The sequence below is a fragment of the Anabrus simplex genome, chromosome 1, assembly GCF_040414725.1.
Source record: "Anabrus simplex isolate iqAnaSimp1 chromosome 1, ASM4041472v1, whole genome shotgun sequence".
NCBI classification, from domain to species: domain Eukaryota; kingdom Metazoa; phylum Arthropoda; class Insecta; order Orthoptera; family Tettigoniidae; genus Anabrus; species Anabrus simplex.
The window spans coordinates 909903799-909923634 of NC_090265.1; the positions used below are offsets into that span (position 1 = coordinate 909903799).

General features: G+C 39.8%; 1 protein-coding gene across 2 annotated transcripts in view; it reads left to right on the forward strand.

Moving 5' to 3' along the window:
* The window catches only part of dnc (phosphodiesterase dunce), a 900811-nt gene that overhangs the window by 24081 nt on the left and 856894 nt on the right, over positions 1-19836 (forward strand). The gene's annotated exons all lie outside the window — the stretch shown is intronic.

The window sequence follows — 19836 nt, forward strand, 5'->3', positions numbered from 1 at the left end:
GAAAAGGTAAAAAATTGGGATTTAACTGTCAGACATTTTTCTACCTGCGCCAAGAATCTATTGTTTGTGTACAACCGCCAGAAGCAACCTTCACTTGTCAGGTGAAAACGAATCTTACAGCGAAACGACTATTCACGTTTATGGCACATTCCCCAAGGAGGGGGGATAGCCAATAAAGGAGAAAAAAGAAGAATTTCTGTTTGAACACGTCGGGAAAGTTCACAACTCCAAATTTTCTACAATTGTGTGCTCATTAAAAAAAATTACGTCCTATATGCCTTTTGATAAAAATTGAAATAATATTCTACATACGGGGAGTCGAACCGACGACCATCGAATTACTGGAACAAGCTCTTACCGCTACGCCAACTACTGCTCGGGGTGCGCACTAACGTAAGTGGCTTATACCGTGCGAGAGCCGCGTCAACATTATTATTTTTATTTTCTATACGCTTGGTCTTCTGCGGTTCCCACTTCGGGTACTTTTATTTCTAGCCAAGCCCTGCATGTTCTATAAATTTGAGGGAAATCGGTGGTGACGAGTAGGGAGTGCCCCCATGTGCGTTGAACTTTATAGAGGAGGTAACGTTGCTCTCCTTTTCGGAGGAGTTCTTGCAGATTGTTCTTGTTTCGTATACATCCTAATTGCATTCTTTACTCACGAACTGGACGAAATAAGACCGTATAATTAAAATGCTGCGTTCTTCATTTAACACCAACTAGGCTACGTTATAAAATGCATTATTCGAGCATCTCACAATTCTACTTTCCTGGTATTACCCAACAGGTTTATAATCCTACAGAAAAAGAAAATGTGCTTTACTTATACCCGGAAATGTATCGCTAGTAATTTTTTCGCAATACGACAGTGGCAATATATCTCGTAGGTCACGGAAAAACATGACTATATAGTGCCAACGTGCATGATTAACAGGAACTGTGGGGTTCGCTTACATTGGATGCACGCTTACACGAGTAACTGGGAATGCCAGCGCGCACAAGTGGCTTGCATGTGCGTGAAATGGTTGTACTGCATGCAACACGGTCGCGAATAGGCTTCCAAAATTGATTCATCGGACAAAGAAAGTTTTGTAATGGAAAATAGTGTTTTTATTTTAACGATTTTAGCTACGGATTCAGTTGTAATAAGAAAAGAATGAGTGAATTGATATTTTACTGAGAGGAGAAGATGGAGAATACAAATGTATTTTTCCTGATCTACTCAAACAACTGGCTAAGAGGAAAAGAAGAGATTCAAGTACTAGCTGGATAATCAGATAAAAGGCTGGGTACAGATCCCGTCCTTAATTTTCGCGCTTTACTGGTTAGTCTCTTTGAAACAGTCATTTACGAAATGTAGACTGAAAACCACGGAATGGTCAGAAGGAATCCATTTACTTCCCTTGCTTTTTCCTTCCCTTAATATAATACTTAACCACTTTCGACGTAATTATGTGCTTGAAAGTACACTGCATTCTGGTGTCTCTGTTTGATTTGCAGAAAGGCACGCAGCAGTACACCATTTTCACTGAAGACAAGTACAGTACTACCCTACCCTACTGCCCTATTTGCCGCTATTTCATTCGACAGGACTGAGGCCATTTGGTGCTCCCGCCTACCGTGGATATTTGCAAACGAAGTGTTTCATTTAATGCCATCTTAAAAAATGTAATGAGCAAAGCAGTCATCGGATGCATATGTAAGCTTGTATTCGGGAGAAAGTGGGTTCGAACACCACTGTCGGCAGCCCTGAAAATGGTTCTCTGTGGTTTCTCGTTTTCACACTAGGCAAATGCTGGTACTGTACCTTAATTAAGGCCAAGGCCACTTCCTTCCCACTCCTATCCCATAGTCGCCATAAGACCTATCTGTGTCGGTGCGACGTAGAACAAATTGTAAGTGTTGGTGAAATGGCATCGTATATTTTCGGGTAACCATCAGCAGATGTAAGCAAGACAAATCACGATATCTGAAAACTATTAATTTCTTGTGGAGCTGGAAATCAAATCCATTGCCTCCAGGTTAATAGCGTTACTCCAACTACTAAACTATTTAACTGATCACGTATGTGAAGAGCATCATAATACTGCTGGATATCAATAAAATAATAACATCTGCAGTGCATAGAGCAGTGAGTCACGGAAGCATACATGGAGTATAGAATAAGAAGGTTTCGTCAGGCATTGTTTTAGTCAGTTTCATGGTTTGGAATTTCATGCTACTCGTATGTTTAATAGTATTATGTTTTAAATTCCTCTACCTTATTCTGCTGTAACGACTACACTAATTCATCAGTGACTTCGAAGAACAAACACCAGGCTGTTTGTCGTTCGATGTACTTGTTAAATCTTGAGAAAATAAGTCGCAGGAATAGCATGGAGTCTATCATACGGACAGTTATTCAGCTCTCAACATACGCAAATGCCGCCTGTAGAAGTCGTAAAGTTACTACCGGCGGTGAAAATACACGTAATAAATTACGGCTGACAGGTAAACTAAACTGTGTTGAAATATTATGCAAGACGTCTTACACCTTTGGGAATCGCATGTTTAAAGAAATGAATAAAAATAGAATTTTTAACAATAAAAGCCTTTCTTTCAGTGTTGTAACCCGCCTCCTCACAATATCTATTGGCTGGCTGCCTCGCGTAATTTTGGTTTAGCTCTTTACTCCTGTGCTAAAGTTTACCACACCGAATCCCAGAGTGCTTACCTACGAGAGACTCGTGACAGTAGAATTATTGACACATTAAGGAGCGGCTTTTCTCGGAAAAAATTCTAGATTTCCGCCATTTCTTAAGATCTACAGTTGTTAAAGAAACGTTAAACACACATCACTGTTATTATTATTATTATTATTATTATTATTATTATTATTATTATTATTATTATTCACACTTATATACCTCTTCATTATCGACTGTTATGCCTTTCAGCGTTCAACTGCAAGCTTCTGTGAAAAATAAAGGCCTCCACAATTCTATTTATAACTAGCTCTGTGGCCTCGTTGAGTTCCATACCTCGTATATTTAAATCATTAGAAACTGAGTATAACAGTCTAACCATCGTCGCCTTAGTCATCCTTTACTTATCTTACCCTCCATGACCGAGGCTATTATTCTCCTAGGTAACCTATCCTCCTCCATTCTCCTCACATGGCCCCGCCACCGAAGCGTACAGCTTCATCCATAGAGTTAATTCCCAACTTAGCCTTTATCTCCATATTCCGAACACTCTACTGCTATTGTTCCTACCTGTTTGTACTAGAGATCATTCTTCCTACCTTCATGTCTGGTATTACTAACTTACGAATAAAATATCCTTAGTCCACCCAGCTTTCACTTCCGTAGGGCGAAGTATGTCTGAAAACAGAGCGGTGTAAATATAGTTTCGTCCATGTCCGGTTCCATGGCTAAATGGTTAGCGTGCTGGCCTTTGGTCACAGGGGTCCCGGGTTCGATTCCAGGCACGGGGGCTGGGTGTATGTGTCGTCTTCATCATCATTTCATCCTCATCACGACTCGCAGGTCGCCTACGGGAGTCAAATCGAAAGACCTGCTTCTGGTGAGCCGAACTTGTCCTCGGACACTCCCGGCACTAAAAGCCATACCTACGCCATTTCAGTTTCGTCCGCGAGCTGACTCTTTTCTTACAGGATATTGTTGATCGCAACTGACTGCTCACTGCATTTGCTTTGCTGTACCTCAGTTTAGTCTCACTTACTACAGGGTGAATCTCCTAAAATTTGCAACCCGAATATTTCTGAAATGGAAGTTGCTATTGATGTTCTATTTTCACAGAAATGAAGTGTAACCAAGGGCTCATAACCGTAGCCCTTATACATTTATTAATATATGTTAGAATGTGTATTTATTTTAGAAAGTGATATTTTTTTCAAATGGAGCAATGCCTGTGAATATTAATAAAATAAAACTAAATAAATTACTGTGGAATGCCAATAATGTTTTATTTCGGGACTCTAGTACAAGTAGTTTACGAGCTATCGCAGTTTGAAAATTGAAAATAACGGCAGTTACGTGCCCCATGAGGCAGCACTAACTTACGAACAAAGTGAATACAAATTCTTTGGATTCTGAAGTGGAAAGAATTTTGGCCTTCAAAGGTTGTGTTCAAAATGATGACCACCAGCTTCAAGACTGATGCTCAGCGCAGGCAACAGCAGTACGTCGTTTCATATCATCTGGTGTAGCAGTATCTTTTAGCTTTCCCCTGAGAAAAATTATAAGGGTCAAATCTGGTGAATGGGCCGGCAAAGGTACAGGTCCCCTTCGGCCAATCCAACGATTTGGAAACAATCGGTGAAGACATGCTATAGTACGTTGTGCACAATGCGCTAGCCAGCCATCTTGTTGACACTACATATTCCTCCTAGTCTGTTGTGGATTGTCTTTTAACATCTGTGGAAGTTGGTCTGTTAGGGTGTTGAGATACTGTTGAGAATCTAGTGTTCCTTCTATGAAAAAAAGGACCTAGGAGCGGACCGCAAACTCCATGACGTTCCACCTGACGAAGCCAATGGGGATTGTTTACGGACCGATAGTGCATGTTTCGGAGGTTTACTTGGCCATGGTTTATAAATGTTGCTTCTTCACCAAACAAGATTCACAGTCGTTCTTGGGCATTTCCATGCTGTTTCTACCACAGCATATCTGTATGCCAGCCACTCTCTTTCTATATCCTGAACCTGCTGACTGTTCATTCTTTGAGACTTCTCATTAACCATGTCCATGTACTTCTGTCTAATTTCTTGGCCCTGGAGATTCTCTCCCTTTATTCGTCTGCAGACAAATTTCACGTTCTCCATCCTAGGCCTAGAGTTACTTAGTTCACTACAGATCAGATAGTGGTCTGTAATCATCGGAAAAAACGGAATACCCGAACATTCCCAATAAATTCCTGAATTCACAATTAGCTACGGTATAGTCGATTAAGGATCTAGTGCCACTACCATCCCATGTGTAGCGGTGAATATCGTTTTGCTTGAAGAATGTATTCGTATCTGCCAATCCCACACTAGTACAGAAGTCCAGTAAACGCTTCTGATTCCTATTATTTTCCATACCTTCCCCACATTAACCCTTCACCTTCTTTTCTCGCATTGGAATCTCCCATTAGCACTGTCATGTCCTTGCTGTTGACTCCGACTGCTATGTCACTCAGTGTTTCATGAAACGTGTCAATTTTATGCTCATCTGCACCCTCATATGACGAATACACAATGAGACGGTTATCGTCCTAATTCCTCCAACTGCTAAATCTACCCACATCATTCGCTTGTTTACGTGCCTGACAGAAACTATGTTACGTGCAATATTATTCCTGATGAACAGTCCGATCCTATACTCTGCGATTCCCTCTTTAACACCTTTTATCCCTTCATCTTTATTTCCCCTTACTCGAATATCATTTACTCCTAACACATCCAGACCGCATGCTCTTTGTTGACTCAGTCAATGAATCTCCTTTCGTTCGCCAAGTTGCTTCCATGGAGTCGCTCGTATGCCAAATAGAAGTTGGACTCCCATGGGTCCAAGGATTACTGAAAGTATATTGAGCTCGGTAAATTCTGTGAAGCAGGATGCTACGCTAGTTACACGTAGTCCCAGTGAGAATTTCTCTTCTAACGGTTTAGAGACCACTAGTAGATTGTATATCCCTAGTCGCCTGAGTACAAAGAGGGCTACGATTCAGAATATGTCCGAGTAAAGTTACCCATTCCTATTCCATAGCAACTGGTATCCAGACTCTCAGGACAACTTACTAGTCCATTCAGTCGTTGCTCATGATTGGCGAATTACAGTAACCCACAACAACAACAACAACAAAAACAAAAACGGGCTGAGTGGTTCACACAGTTTAGCTATGGTCTTCTGTTAGAGGATTTATAGTTTTATTGGCGTGTAAAAGAATTCCTGCAAGACAAAATTCCGGCATCTCGACGTCTCTTAAAACTGTAAATGTAATTAGTGTATATTAAAACCATTAAAATAATAATAATAATAATAATAATAATAATAATAATAATAATAATAATAATAGTAATTTCGTGTTGCTATTTCTAGCCGGGTGCAGCCCTTGTAAGGCAGACCCTCCGATGAGAGTGGGCGGCATCTGCCATGTGTAGGTAACTGCGTGTTATTGTGGTGGAGGATAGTGTTATGTGTGGTGTGTGAGTTGCAGGAATGTAGGGGACAGCACAAACACCCAGCCCCAGAGCCATTGGAATTAATCTGACCCGGCCGGGAATCAAACCCGGGACCCTCTGAACCGAAGGCCAGTACGCTGACCATTCAGCCAACGAGTCGGACATAATAATAATAATAATAATAATAATCTCTCCAGTCAATCCACTCATGACTGAGTATCATGATCCAAGGGCTTCGCTGCAGCTTCTGTCATTTGGCTCCACCTCATTCGACCTTGTGCTTTCGGACAGTTATGGCCATGGTAAATTTATTACGTCCTTAATCTTGTCAACCCATCTTTTTTAAACACGTCAATGCGTTTTTTGTCCGGAGTCTTTATGGTCTAGGTGTCACATCCATAAAGAAACACGGAGAAGATGAATGACTGTACTAGTCTCTTTTTCGTGTCGATAGTAATTGCTCTACTTTGCCATTTCTTTGCGTTCTAGTACAATGCGCCTCTTGATTTTATTTTGACAGTTGCCAGCGTTGTCTATTACTGAACCCAGATCAGTAAACAGACGAATTTTCAGGGGATGTTTTAGGTTCTCTGTTAGAAGAACATTTTCACCTTTGTTAACGATCATTAGTTTAATAATAATAATAATAATAATAATAATAATAATAATAATAATAATAATAATAATAATAACGTTATTAGCTTTACGTTCCGCTAACTACTTTTACGGTTTTCGGACGGAGACGCCGATGTGCCGGAATTTAGTCCCGCAGGAGTTTTTACGACACGAGTCTGACGTATTTTAGTACCTTCAGATACCACCAGACTGAGCCAGGATCGAATCTGCCAAGTTGGGGTCAGACATCTGAGCCACTTAGTCCGGCAATAATAATAATAAGAAGAAGAAGAGTAAACATAAAAAACAATACGATCCAACTCAACACCAAATATGGAACAATAAACCACACGTGTATAAGTTTAATAACTTGGTGAGTGGATCCAATCAAACGGACTAGATTAGAGGCCCTAGCGACCAGAGCAAGGAAAAGGGAGGTATCTTTCCAAACCACCCGGAACATATATAACAAAATGTGCTTTTCTATAAATATCAGAATTCACCATTATAACACAGTCGTCAAACCGGTATATCTATATGCGTCAAAATGCCTTATCCTCTCTCCGAAATGTGCACTCGCTAAGTTAGAGCAAAAAGAGAGAAAGATTCTCCACAATATTCTTGGCCCAAAATACAAAAACGGTAGGTACAAAAAAATCCAGACAAGAAATCTACTCTGAGTTAGAGAAGATTACGGATACGATGCGGAAACGCATGTCTCGCTTCTACGGTCACGTACGACGGATGGACGACTCTCGATGGACAAAACGCATTTTTAATCATTTTGACTCAAAACCAAAAACCAACAGTTCCCTGGTATGTTAACGTCAAGAAAGACCTCGAAGAAATGGTCTACAATCAGATGACGCGCACAAACGAGAACTTTTCAGGAAAAGAATTGTGACTTCTGGGACTTTCCGGGGTGTGAAGTGGACAACTGGTGCAAAGTTGTCGGATGACCGCCGTGGTCGACACAGCGAGCTAATGAAAACCTATTGGATCAATCGAAAACTAAGTAAACGCCAGAATGTATAATAAAACTCATCGTGGTCCCTAGTTGGCCGATTAGCGAAGAATAATAATAATTGTTTCGGGTTATTGTGGATCGCAGAGGTGAAAGAAGGTGCCGGGATGAATGGGTCTAACTACAATGTCAAGAACTGAATTTAAAACTTAAACTGAATGTTATATTTAAAAAATGTCAAACTTGACAATTTTACAGGTACAAGTAGCAATCATTAAACAAGTCTAAGAAGGACAAGATTAGTGTTTTTAACAGATCGTGGGCTTCAAGCCCTCGCTTTACTTTTCCTGAGCTCCTAGCTCAGACTTACAAAAGAGCACAAATTTATACAAGGGCAGAAATCCTCTAATTCAAAGAGCACTTGCTCCTAAAATTACAACATCTAGCCTTCAAGAGGCATACAGTAACCTTACTTTGAAAAAGAGCTAACAGGCTCTCAGTTTTCCAAGCCTACTCAAGGCAACATTGCATGAAAATATACTAATCTCTGGTCTTATGGCGGCGATGGGACAGGAAAGGGCTGGGAGTGGGAATGAAGCGGCCGTGGCCTTAATTAAGGTACAGCCCCAGCATTTGCCTGGTGTGAAAATGGGAAACCACGGAAAACCATTTTCGGGGCTGCCGACAGTGGGGTTCGAACCTACTATCTCCCGAATACTGGATACTGGCGCACTTAAGCGACTGCAACTATCGAACTCGGTAATCTCTGGCCTTACAAGGCACTATTTACAAATATAAATCTCATTACACAGAGGTAGCTAGTACCCAACCTGCAGGGCTTTAGTGAAAAAAGAACAGGTTAAATAAACGGCCCGAGTACAATTTGAATGGAGTCGAAGACTGAGCTCAAAAAAAACTTTAAAACCTATAGGGCGCTTGGCCGACGAAGCAGGGGCTATTCCCAAATTACTGAGGTTGCTCGGATGGAAATAACTTTAATACATTGCAGAAACGAAAGATTACAAAAACATGGCACCTCAAACCAAAATGAAGGGGAGCTCGAGAGGGTACTTCACTCTCCCCGATATACAGTGAAAGATTTTATGAAGTTTTTTTACATTAGCCGGCAGAGAGTTACATTTCTAGAAAAGTAGGTTACATAGTTAATGAATCGGACCTTTCCCTCGGGTTAAACTGCGGAGCTAGCAAGAAATAAAGATGTTATGTGGCCATTACCTTGTAGAAGTTCTAGCAGCTGACGAAGAGGCCGCCCGCCTCCTGCTAGACACACACTCTCAGTAAGATGACGATCATTTGGCCAAGAAAGGAGAAAATCCGAAGTTTATAAACCCTCGGGGAAAGTTCAAGATCTTTCAAGATTAAACTAGCCACACCCTCTCATGTTTATTGGTCAGTTTAAAAGTTACACTCAAAATCGAAGAAGAAGAAGAAGAAGAAGAAGAAGAAGAAGAAAACTGTGATTGGTAGAAAATTAATTACAGAAATTAGGGATTGGCTAGATTCAAAACTGGCGGAAATAAAAAGGAAATATTGCCAACCCAAAAATAAATGCACATCAATCAATAAAAAAAGGCTTATGAATACAAAACTTCTTTGAATTATAAGTTCTTATACCTCACACCAGGGTGCATGATCATAGTTTTTTAGTAGTGTCATCTATGAGAGAATATCCAATCTTATTGATGAATGGAAAACAAAACAAGTAGAAATTCACACAGTTCAGGAAACTTTACAATAACAAAATTACATCAGATTTTAGGGGTGACATCTTCAGAGTGTTCTAAGTTGGTGCAGTTTCAGTTTCACTGTTTCACCAATAGAGGAGTTCTTTAGGCGCTGAATTTGAATGCGCGGCGTTGGGGTGTACCTCGCGGTATAATAATAATAATAATAATAATAATAATAATAATAATAATAATAATAATACAATTCATATCTTATCCAAGTCAGCTGGGCTCAACTGATAAAACACCCAGAGACTGAGGATACTTGGGGCGGGGTGACACAATTCCTTTCCATTTCTCCTCCTACCGACAGCACACTACCAAGCTCTCCAAGTTCTGAGCACGCCCTGTATTGCTAACTTACAGGATCCGGTGTTTGAAAATGGCTACGCCGTTAGCTAATACAGTACTAGTAGACAGAGTAAGTCAATAATTTTAGTACCGAGCGAACTGGCCGTGAGGTTAGGGGCGGGCAGCTGTGAACATGCATTCGGGAAATAGTGGGTTCAAACCCCACTGTCGGCAGCCCTGAAGATAGTTTTCCGTGGTTACCCATTTCCACGAGGCAAATGCTAGGACTGTACCTTAATTAAGGCCACGGCTTCTTCCTTCCCTTCCTGGCCCTTTCCTAATTAACCCATGGTCGCCATAGGACTTATCTGTGTAAAAAAGAACGTAACAAATTTAGCCTGTTAGCGTCCTTTTGAAGAACCTCTCGTAATGAATGTACCGTTACTCAAAATAATGAGCGTATGGTAGTGTATAATTTCCTCGCAGGTATACTTTTCTCAGAAACAACTGAACCTATGGATAGTAAGCTTGTTGTGGATATCCGCAGGGTTTGTATCTACATGGGAGGTGGATTATACTTTGATATCAATAAAATTTAAGTCTGATAAAATACTAAAGGTGAGGGACATCCAATTCTCTGCACTTAGTTTTTTTTTTTAATTGACTGGCACTCCAGCACGTTGACTCACGTTTCCGGAAGAGTGGAGTATTTGGAACTCGGCCAAATTTCTAAATGATTGTCTCATACTCACTCCTAGTAAATGAAAGTGAATTTGAGGTGTTCCAGATAGTAAGAGTGAATTCCATAAAGGCTTGTTTCGAGGAAATCCAGTTTAAAAGACTTCTGTGTTGGGCGAATTCAATGCTAGTTCGTCAACCTGAGCTGTATTCCCTGTACTTGCTGCAAGGTATAAATTGATCATACATGCTGCTCCATTGGTACTCCTATCATGGAACATCGAGGAAATATCCGTCTCAACCAGCCGGATAAGTCAGCTATAGCTGAACACGTTCTATCGTCGGATCGTGATATCACATCTTATTCCTACTAGGTAAGTAGCAGTTCGGATTTACTCTGCAATTGTGATTAGTTAAACGAAACACAAGATCAAGAAGTTGAAAGTTGGGGTCAGTCGAACATAATTAGCTACAGGAGTGTGGGAGTTTGGCGAGTTATTTTCAGGATTCGCAGTGTTGTTGTGCACCAGTTCCAAAAAAAAGAAAAAAGTTCAACTGTTTCCTTAATTACAGCCATAATGAAACAAGATCGTTTCTCGGAATCGAGTGCAAATTTTGAAATCACACTATGTTCATCAGTGGCTTAAGGCCGTTAATGATTTCCTTTGGGATCATTATGTCCCTCTTCTAGAGAGGCCGCAGTTTTCGCCGCACATGAACCTTACAGAAAATGCCTGGGATAAATTAAAGAAGGCTGGTTATGGATGTCACGCCCAGCAACCATTCTGCGAGATCTACGCCGAATCACCATTGACGAGTGGGACAATTTGGAGGGACAATTTGCCCAGACGAGTTTAAGCATGTATCAATGCAAGGGCAGGTTTTAACCCAGAATTAAAGCTATTGGTGTGTGCTCTATTCAGTAACTCAAATTGTATTGGTGTAGCGACTCTCATTTGTTGTTTCGCTGATACAGTACCTCTGAATATACATATTTTACAGTGTCAGGTAATCTTTAGTCCGAGGTGATGCAAAGCAATTCTTTGATGTGTTTAGTTTAGACTTGTACAGTTGCTAGCTCGCAGACAAAGAATAATGCACATTTTCTTTGTACTATTCCATTATTAAGGTTTGTTTATTTTCTTACACGCCACAGTCTTATTATTATTCTTCATTGCAACATTTTCCACATACTTGCGGCGTAGCGCATGTGCACTTGGTCTTTCGGTCGGATTCTTTTCCCGACGTCAACCCTGTGCGGGGGGATGTATTCACTACTGGGTAGGGTACTGTATGTATATGAAGAGCTATCTATTGAAACGCAAACACTCAACCCGAAACGGGGACTTTCTGAGTCAATGTTTGTGACACTGTCCATTCAGGCAAGGAACTGGACTTCTTCCACGCCACATTCCCACTTCGAGAATTCAGGCTCAGGCTGAGGATTCTTGGCTAGGGCTTTCCTGCTTTCACGAGATAACTCTAATGAAAATCTCACCCAAAGTCTTCGGTATTCAAACTTAAAACACTCCGTTTAGCAGTCAAGTGACTAGACTACTGTGCCAGTGCTCCTTCGGCTTGTCTTTAGCTTATTCCACTTGTTTCTGGAGTTACTGGAGCCACCCGTACGTTTTGGCCGAAGATGCAACGGCTGATGTCCTTTCAGACTAAAACTCCTCTTCCGAGATTCGAGCCTTGACCTGGATTTTCTGTAGGCTCACTCAAACTGTCATCAGTCTGCTGTAATAAATGTTTTTTTCAATACATCTAGTGCTAGCTTCTAGACACTAGTCCATGTTACACTTGAACAACCCTTATACATTCCTCTCTCCCCATATTATGTCTATCAGGTGTCTCATTTAGCACAAAGAATACCTTGATACCTCGTTGGTAGTCGAGAAATACGTGTGAGGTTCTCTTCGAAGGAAATAACAAGTCTCCTGGGAATATACGCGCACAATAATAAATAATTCAGATTGGTGGGAACTAATTTTATGAGGCTTTTTTATAGCGACCGCCTGACGTAACATATGTTACCTTACTTGACCTCGACATTGTTATTTCCGATAATAGGAAGAGTTCTGGTTGTATTAGAGTGATGAAATCTAACACCTGTGGATTTCTATCATGTCATCCCCACAGTTAATTCTGTGACAAACTGAATTGTTTTACGAACATTTCAAGAAAAGCAAGTCACTCTGTCTTTGATCGACAGCTGTTCCCATTATAACGGAATTGGATTGCTCGTGGCGAATCTCGGCGTCGTTACTGTGTTTCCTTGACTAATTTTATTTATTTATTTATTTATTTATTTATTTATTTATTTATTTATTTATTTATTTATTATGGCTTCTTTCATGTGGCAAAGTTAGGGCACACGGCCCTCTCTTACACTTAACCACAATACAACAAATAATATTAAGGTTGCCTATTACTAATTATACTGATTATACTACTTATACTATTTCCTAAATTAAGCTTTAGTCCGTGCATTTCTTGTTGCTAGCTTTTAAACTATCCTTTCACGTTGAGTGTTGAAGGAAGTTGGATCGATGACTAGCTATGTACAGAATTCTTCAAAACTCGATACATCAAATTCTAGGGGTGAAAGAAGAGGCAGAAATACACTTTCTGGTAAATGACCATTCGTCTGAAGCGAATTATTGGCTGACAAAGTCAGAAACTGTAATGTAAGGGTAAATTAAGACTCTCGTTCTTCAAAACCATCAGTATGTCATTTTCTGTTAAAATATGTCATGACGTCAGTATAATTTTTTTAAATAATTAGGTATCACGAATGAATCTACATAAATAAAATTGTAGGGGGTCCGCTGTCTGTAATTTCTTTTGTTTTGCCAATTTTTCAGATATTTATCCGTTTTAGGTCAACTCAAGACCGAATCGGTGGTTTTTACGTTTCGTGTCTGTTTGTCTGTTTGTCTGTCAGTTTGTCTGTTCCACCATCACGTCGAAACAGCTGGATAGATCTCAACCAAACTTCATATTTAGGGTATACTCATCCCAGGGAAGGTTTCGATATGCATATCATTTTAAAATCCTTGAATACACGGGGGGTTTATAGGAAAACCAGAATGGTTTTTCCACTATCACGTCGAAACGGCTGGATAGATCTCAACCAAACTTCGTATTTAGAGTATACTCATCCCGGGGAAGGTTTTGATATGCATATTATTTTAAAATCTTTGAATAGACGGGGGGGGGGTGGTTTATAGGAAAACCAGAATGTTTTTTCCACCATCACGTCGAAACGGCTGGATAGATCTCAACCAAACTTCATATTTAGAGTATACTCATCCCTAGGAAGGTTTCGATATGCATATCATTTTAAAATCTTTGAATAGACGGGGGGTTTATAGGAAAACCAGAATGGGTTTTCCACCATCACGTCGAAACAGCTGGATAGATCTCAGCCAAACTTCATATTTAGAGTATACTCATCCCGGGGAAGGTTCCGATATGCATATCATTTTAAAATATTTGAATAGACGGGGTGTTTATAGGAAAACCATTCTGGTTTTCCTCCATTTTCTCTTATACTATTGATTTTCTGTAAACTTCGTTTACCGTACGTGAAACGTCTCTTCATTATAAACAACTTTCGTTATGTTCATAATTTACCTTACTCTTCACATGACGGAGAAATTTACAATTTTATGCTGGTATCATGCTCTGCATTTAGTGACCGACAGACCGACAACGAACCTACAGGTTACCATGGCAACGTCTCTGACTGCATGCCAGTAGGGAAGTAACGTATTGCCATTTTCCTCATCATGCTTTTAAATTCGTGGTTGTTCCTTGGGTAGATGGCAAAAGAGGCGTCAATCGGCCCATCTGCGGGATATTGGCGGAATATCGTTGGAGGTTATAACCGCCCTCGAATAGATTAAGTAATAACACCATTAGTCATCTTATTTGTTTACCTAAGAATCACTGGACCTAAATTTCTCCTCTGTTACCGCTTTATTATATCCATAACTCACACTAGCATAATTTATTGAGGGGCATTTGATTTTCCAACACATTCACTTGGCATTTACATATTTGTCGTTATCCGGCTGTCCTCAGTTATAATCCATTTTCTATTAGTTTCAACTTTCTTAACTGTATTATTTTCTTCCTTAATTACGCCGTATGTACGTGAGTGCTAGAAACAACTGGATGCATTTCCACCAAGATTCGTATTTAGAATACACCTGTCCTTGATAGGTTTTAGGGCAAATATTGTTTCTAAATCCCTGAACTGACTGGGGGTTTATACGAAACCGAAACAGTGAATTTGCACTTCCACAAAATATACACAACCAAACTTAATGGAAGTCTACCTACCTTGGTAGAAATTAATTTCTAAATCTTTTTTCTCATGTGCATCATTTCGATACGAGGATTAATAAGGGAGATATCATTAACGGACCGTTTTTCTGTACAAGTCCCATCGGACTTAACTCACGAGCGGGTGCGTGTAAAGCGTATTCCTTACAACTTGAAAACTACTGAAGACATTCGAACCAAAATTTATATTTAGCATCCACCTGTCCAAAGGTAGGTTTTAAACGTAAATAACATTTCATGTTCCGGAATGGACTGGCAGTTTATAGGGAACCGAAATGGTGATTTTACTCTTCCACAATATATACAGAACAAGACCAACCTGACTGGAAATCGAACAAACGTGATGGAATTCCACCTCTAAACCTTTTTTTCATGTGCATTTTTTCGTCAGGAGGATTAATAAGGGAGATATCATGAATGGTCAGTTTTGCAGGTTAAGTCCAGCGGACATAGCCCAAAAGGTGTTTTACATGGAGCTGATTCCTTATCTATATAAATCAAATCGTAACGACTGTGTGCCTCTACACTGACTATTTTGGCGAAATTTTCGTACAGCTTTCCGTTTAAGGGGTAATAATGACCATCTGCATAATTTTTTGGTTTAGTTTCCTGAAAGTCCTAATTTTTACCCGCCTCGCCCAAAATCCAGATTGCAGCATAATCTGCCAGAAGAAAAAGAAGATAATTGAAATTTGACAAAATTATACGTTTTAGCCTGTAATGAACGGAAAACTACCAAGATCATTAATTTTTTCACTTTTTATCCCCGAAGAATATCGAAATATGCAGGCAGTTTTAATGATGGTGCACACCTTCGGAAATTCCTATCACATAACGGATTGCACAATCTCCGTTCAATTTGGAATGATCTACAACCTTGGTCTTATGACTTCTTGCCGTATCTGTATCGCTTTTACGTTTGATTTTTCTCTATTAATCGATGTTAAGTCAATTTGGAATTTTCACATGCATAATTCATACTTTCAATTACTTATATGAAATACAGAATCATCAAACTCTTCACGAAAATTGGCCCACCCAGTAGCCATATATGAGCCAAATGCTATGTACGTAGCTATCACATAATTATCCGAAAAGTAATGTATTGTGAGATAATCTTACAAAACCTTTACCCTGTTCCACGTTTCTAACTCAATCTGACCCAAGAATAGACGACATATCATAGGACCAGCCATTTAGGCCACTAAATCCGGCGTGTCTTATGGTATAATCCTTTGTCGATATGACGTACATTTAGTAGCAGTTAATCTGTAAATGAAGGTCTTCAATATTGTAAACACGCATATACTTTCGTATGTCGATCTATATATATTCACTGATGTCGATTTGTGGCGATCGAGAAAGGGTGGGTCTGCTATTGTAATCAGTACTCCCCACACCGACTTTGACTGGCAGTAGGAATGGGTTCCTTTTCCAACTCCTGTGTAACTGTCATTAGTAAGGAAGGCCTAAAATTGTAATGAATAGTTCACTTCTCGATTGGACTTGCAGCAGGCAAGTGAGCATGCAGTTTTGTGTAAAACTCTCCTACCCGATTGTGTTTGGCAGTAGGCAAGGGTGCCCGCCATTATAAAGAAATGTCCTCATCTAAAATGTGACTGGCATTAGGCATAGTGGCCTGCTATTTTGATGGAAACACACCAACTTGGTGTAACCTGTAATCTGTCTGGAAGTAGGAAAGGGGGGTTGCCGTTTTAACGAAAACTCCCCAAATCGATTCTGTCCGCGTAGTAGGCAATGGGGCCTGCAATTATAATGTAAACTTCCCAACTCGATTGTGAATGGCAGTAGGCAAGTGAGCCTGCCGTTATATCACAAATCCGTAACAAACACTTTACATTGGAAACAACGTACGGAGACCTCCCCATGCCCTTTCTCGGATAACGCTAAGAGACATGCAATTTTAAAACAATCTTATTTACTGCATGTACACTATTTACTTCGATATTCGAATACAATGTAGAATACCGTAGCGAAGCACGGGTACATTCGCTAGTTAGCCATAATAACAAATCACTTAGCATACTATCACCCGGTAACGTGTAAAGTGAGTGTATCGTGCATAAGTTGACAGCACGGTGTGCTAATTTTACTTTGAGTTCTATTGGTCGTGTATGCTTATCCCAACTGCACCCTTGCTGTCTTGCGTCACGCCCCACTGTCGGGCGTCACCATGCAGCCCTGCGGTCTGGCGTCGCGCCCCAAGCACTGGGAGACCTCTACACTTAGGGTCTTGACAGGTTCTTCTCGTTGTGGGGCTGTTTCAGAGAGTCGCAGTGCCTCGGCTAGCTAAAGTGTCTGGATAGGTACGTAACCCTAGTTGGTTCAGACGTCTACGTTCTAGTGGTAGCGAATCGCGTCTGTCGTAGGAGGTTGGATTGGGAATCCTATCGGGCTACCTAGTTCCCAAGTCTAATTTGCAGAGTCTCTCTTCAATTTCGTGACATGTCTATGCATTGAAGTTTCCAGTTCGTCGCTGTTCTGTTTGGACTTCCTATTTCCATGAGTTATACGATGAGTGTAGCAACAATTGACTTTAGTTTTTTTTTTCTGGTTAGAGTTTCTCATAATTCATTGTGACCATGAGGTTAGACCTTGATTTGGTTTATAGGTAAGGTTATTTACGGCTAATTATTAATGAAAGGATGGAGGTATTCTGGGTTGGATTCCGTTTATTCATTGCAATAACCCTAGCTAACTAAGACGAAACCGAAGTGTAATCTAACTTTAACTTATGAAATCATTTCCATCGAAACCAATTAATTGACTTGTCCCTATCTCAACATAATGCAGTGATATTGGTTTAAACAATTCTTATTCTCCAAAAGCTAGTGGTGAACATGAACACAAGTTTACAATTACTTATTAAATTACATTAACCTTGGAATTGATAACCATTTTTGAGATCTCATTTAACCTGTTCCGTCTGGATGGATGAACCTATCTGATAATATTATTTGCTTAATTTCATTGACATGGGTACCTTCATGTCATATTTTGTGCAAGGCGTACATTATAGGGAGTTTTGCTTTTATTTGCGTCGAATGAGTCCAGCCAATAATGCCTTTTCATGTGTTAATTACCCTAACTGAAATCAGCCATCATTACTATATCCTAATTATATTGTCCTGAGGATGCTCGTCTTAACGCAACAATAACTTCACGCCCATCCGCACACATACCTTCGATGGTCACCTTGACTTTACACTATTGCATGAAATGGATGATAGGAAAACAACACATGGAACAACAAGAAATATTTACAATTATGTTCATTCAGCATCACATGACATCTCTACTATTTAAAATTAATTACTATGCCCATGAAGTTCTACATTTAACTTAACTGATATCATGGTACGTATCCTCGCAGCCATGTGTGTGGTAAGCTCCCGACACGCCACAGGCATATCGCTATCGTACCGGCCGACAGTCGTAAAAACGGAATGTGGATTTCAAATACGGCATCCGTAATGTCGTGGTAATAGATTGAATCACAGTAACCAACATCACATCGCAATTTGTAATCATCAACATCACTACCTTAGCGTACACTTACATATGAGCATTACAATCTTAGCATACACTTATATATGAGCATTACGTACCCATTTACATGATCTAATTCCATAAATAACACATTTGAATGGCACGCTCTTCGTAACGAATTGCGCGGTGAACTTTCACTATCACATCTCAAATTATTTCACAACTTTCATTGCACAGCAAATTTCACTACATGAATCACTTAAATACATGTGAGTTCACTCACGCCTCATTAGCATACCTCGATATCACACTGCACTGAATTATTTGTCACCACAATAACTATCACCATTGCAGGCACTTAATTCACGCTTGGCACTCACATCATCATTACTATATTCACTTCACGTCAACTCATATTCTTATTATCACTCGTAGCTTCACTGTTTATTGTATTACTTACCTGTACAATACCTTCTTTGATACCACGATATGCAGTAGCCTCCTTCTCATTATCACAAACATAATAAACATGCTGCATTTAATCATTCGAAGAATAATTTGCCCTTGAATTAACGAAGTTCACCATCTCGCTACTCGAAACAAATCACATCTCCCTTACTCATGTGTTACCGGTATTTACTTCATAATAAATATGCTCAAATTCTGCTCTAACACATGTCACATATGCACGCATAAGCTCGTACCTTTCAGTAATTACGATACAACACAATGTAAACAGTCCCGACGTCGATTCCTACCATAAACAATCATACACTCACAAGATACCGTAAAATTTCTAACATCGTGTCACCAAACGCGTATATAAATTACTACAGGCCAACTAACTCAATATCAAATCGCTCATTGTGCACTTATTCTCGCGTCTTAACGAAATACTTCAGGACATGTATATACACTACTATCTACATCATGACTACTAAGAAATGCAATACAGTGGAACATGAAAAAGCATTATTATTAAGATGAAGATTACTGACTTGGAGACCAGGGTGGAGGAAGCGCATGGTCTATGTAATCCTTCCCCGTAACCACGCCATCGTCTCAGCTGGACCCGCCTTTACAATTTAGCTCTTCATGTTTTCGTATTTGTTACCTGGGTACATCATTATAATTTTTATCTCACTCTCATGTAGATCACACCTGAAAAAGACTGACATTAGATTATCAAGAATACACAAATTCATTGCTAAGTTCTACAATGCATATACTTCCAGCTATATGTAACTATTCATAAGATACCGACATTCTTTTTCAAGTACCATGTTGATTTTCCTATACTGGCTTGGCCTTGCATAACTTCCAATATTTCATTGCTATTTATCACTATTGACACTCATTTACTGCGTACGTCGTATATTACAACTCCCTTTATACACTCATCTTGCATACGTTTCGACTCCTATTAATATATACTAATAATTTGCTTGTTTAACAACAACCTTCCTTGAGATTCACATATATCGACTGCACACTACCATTACATCGACAAGAAT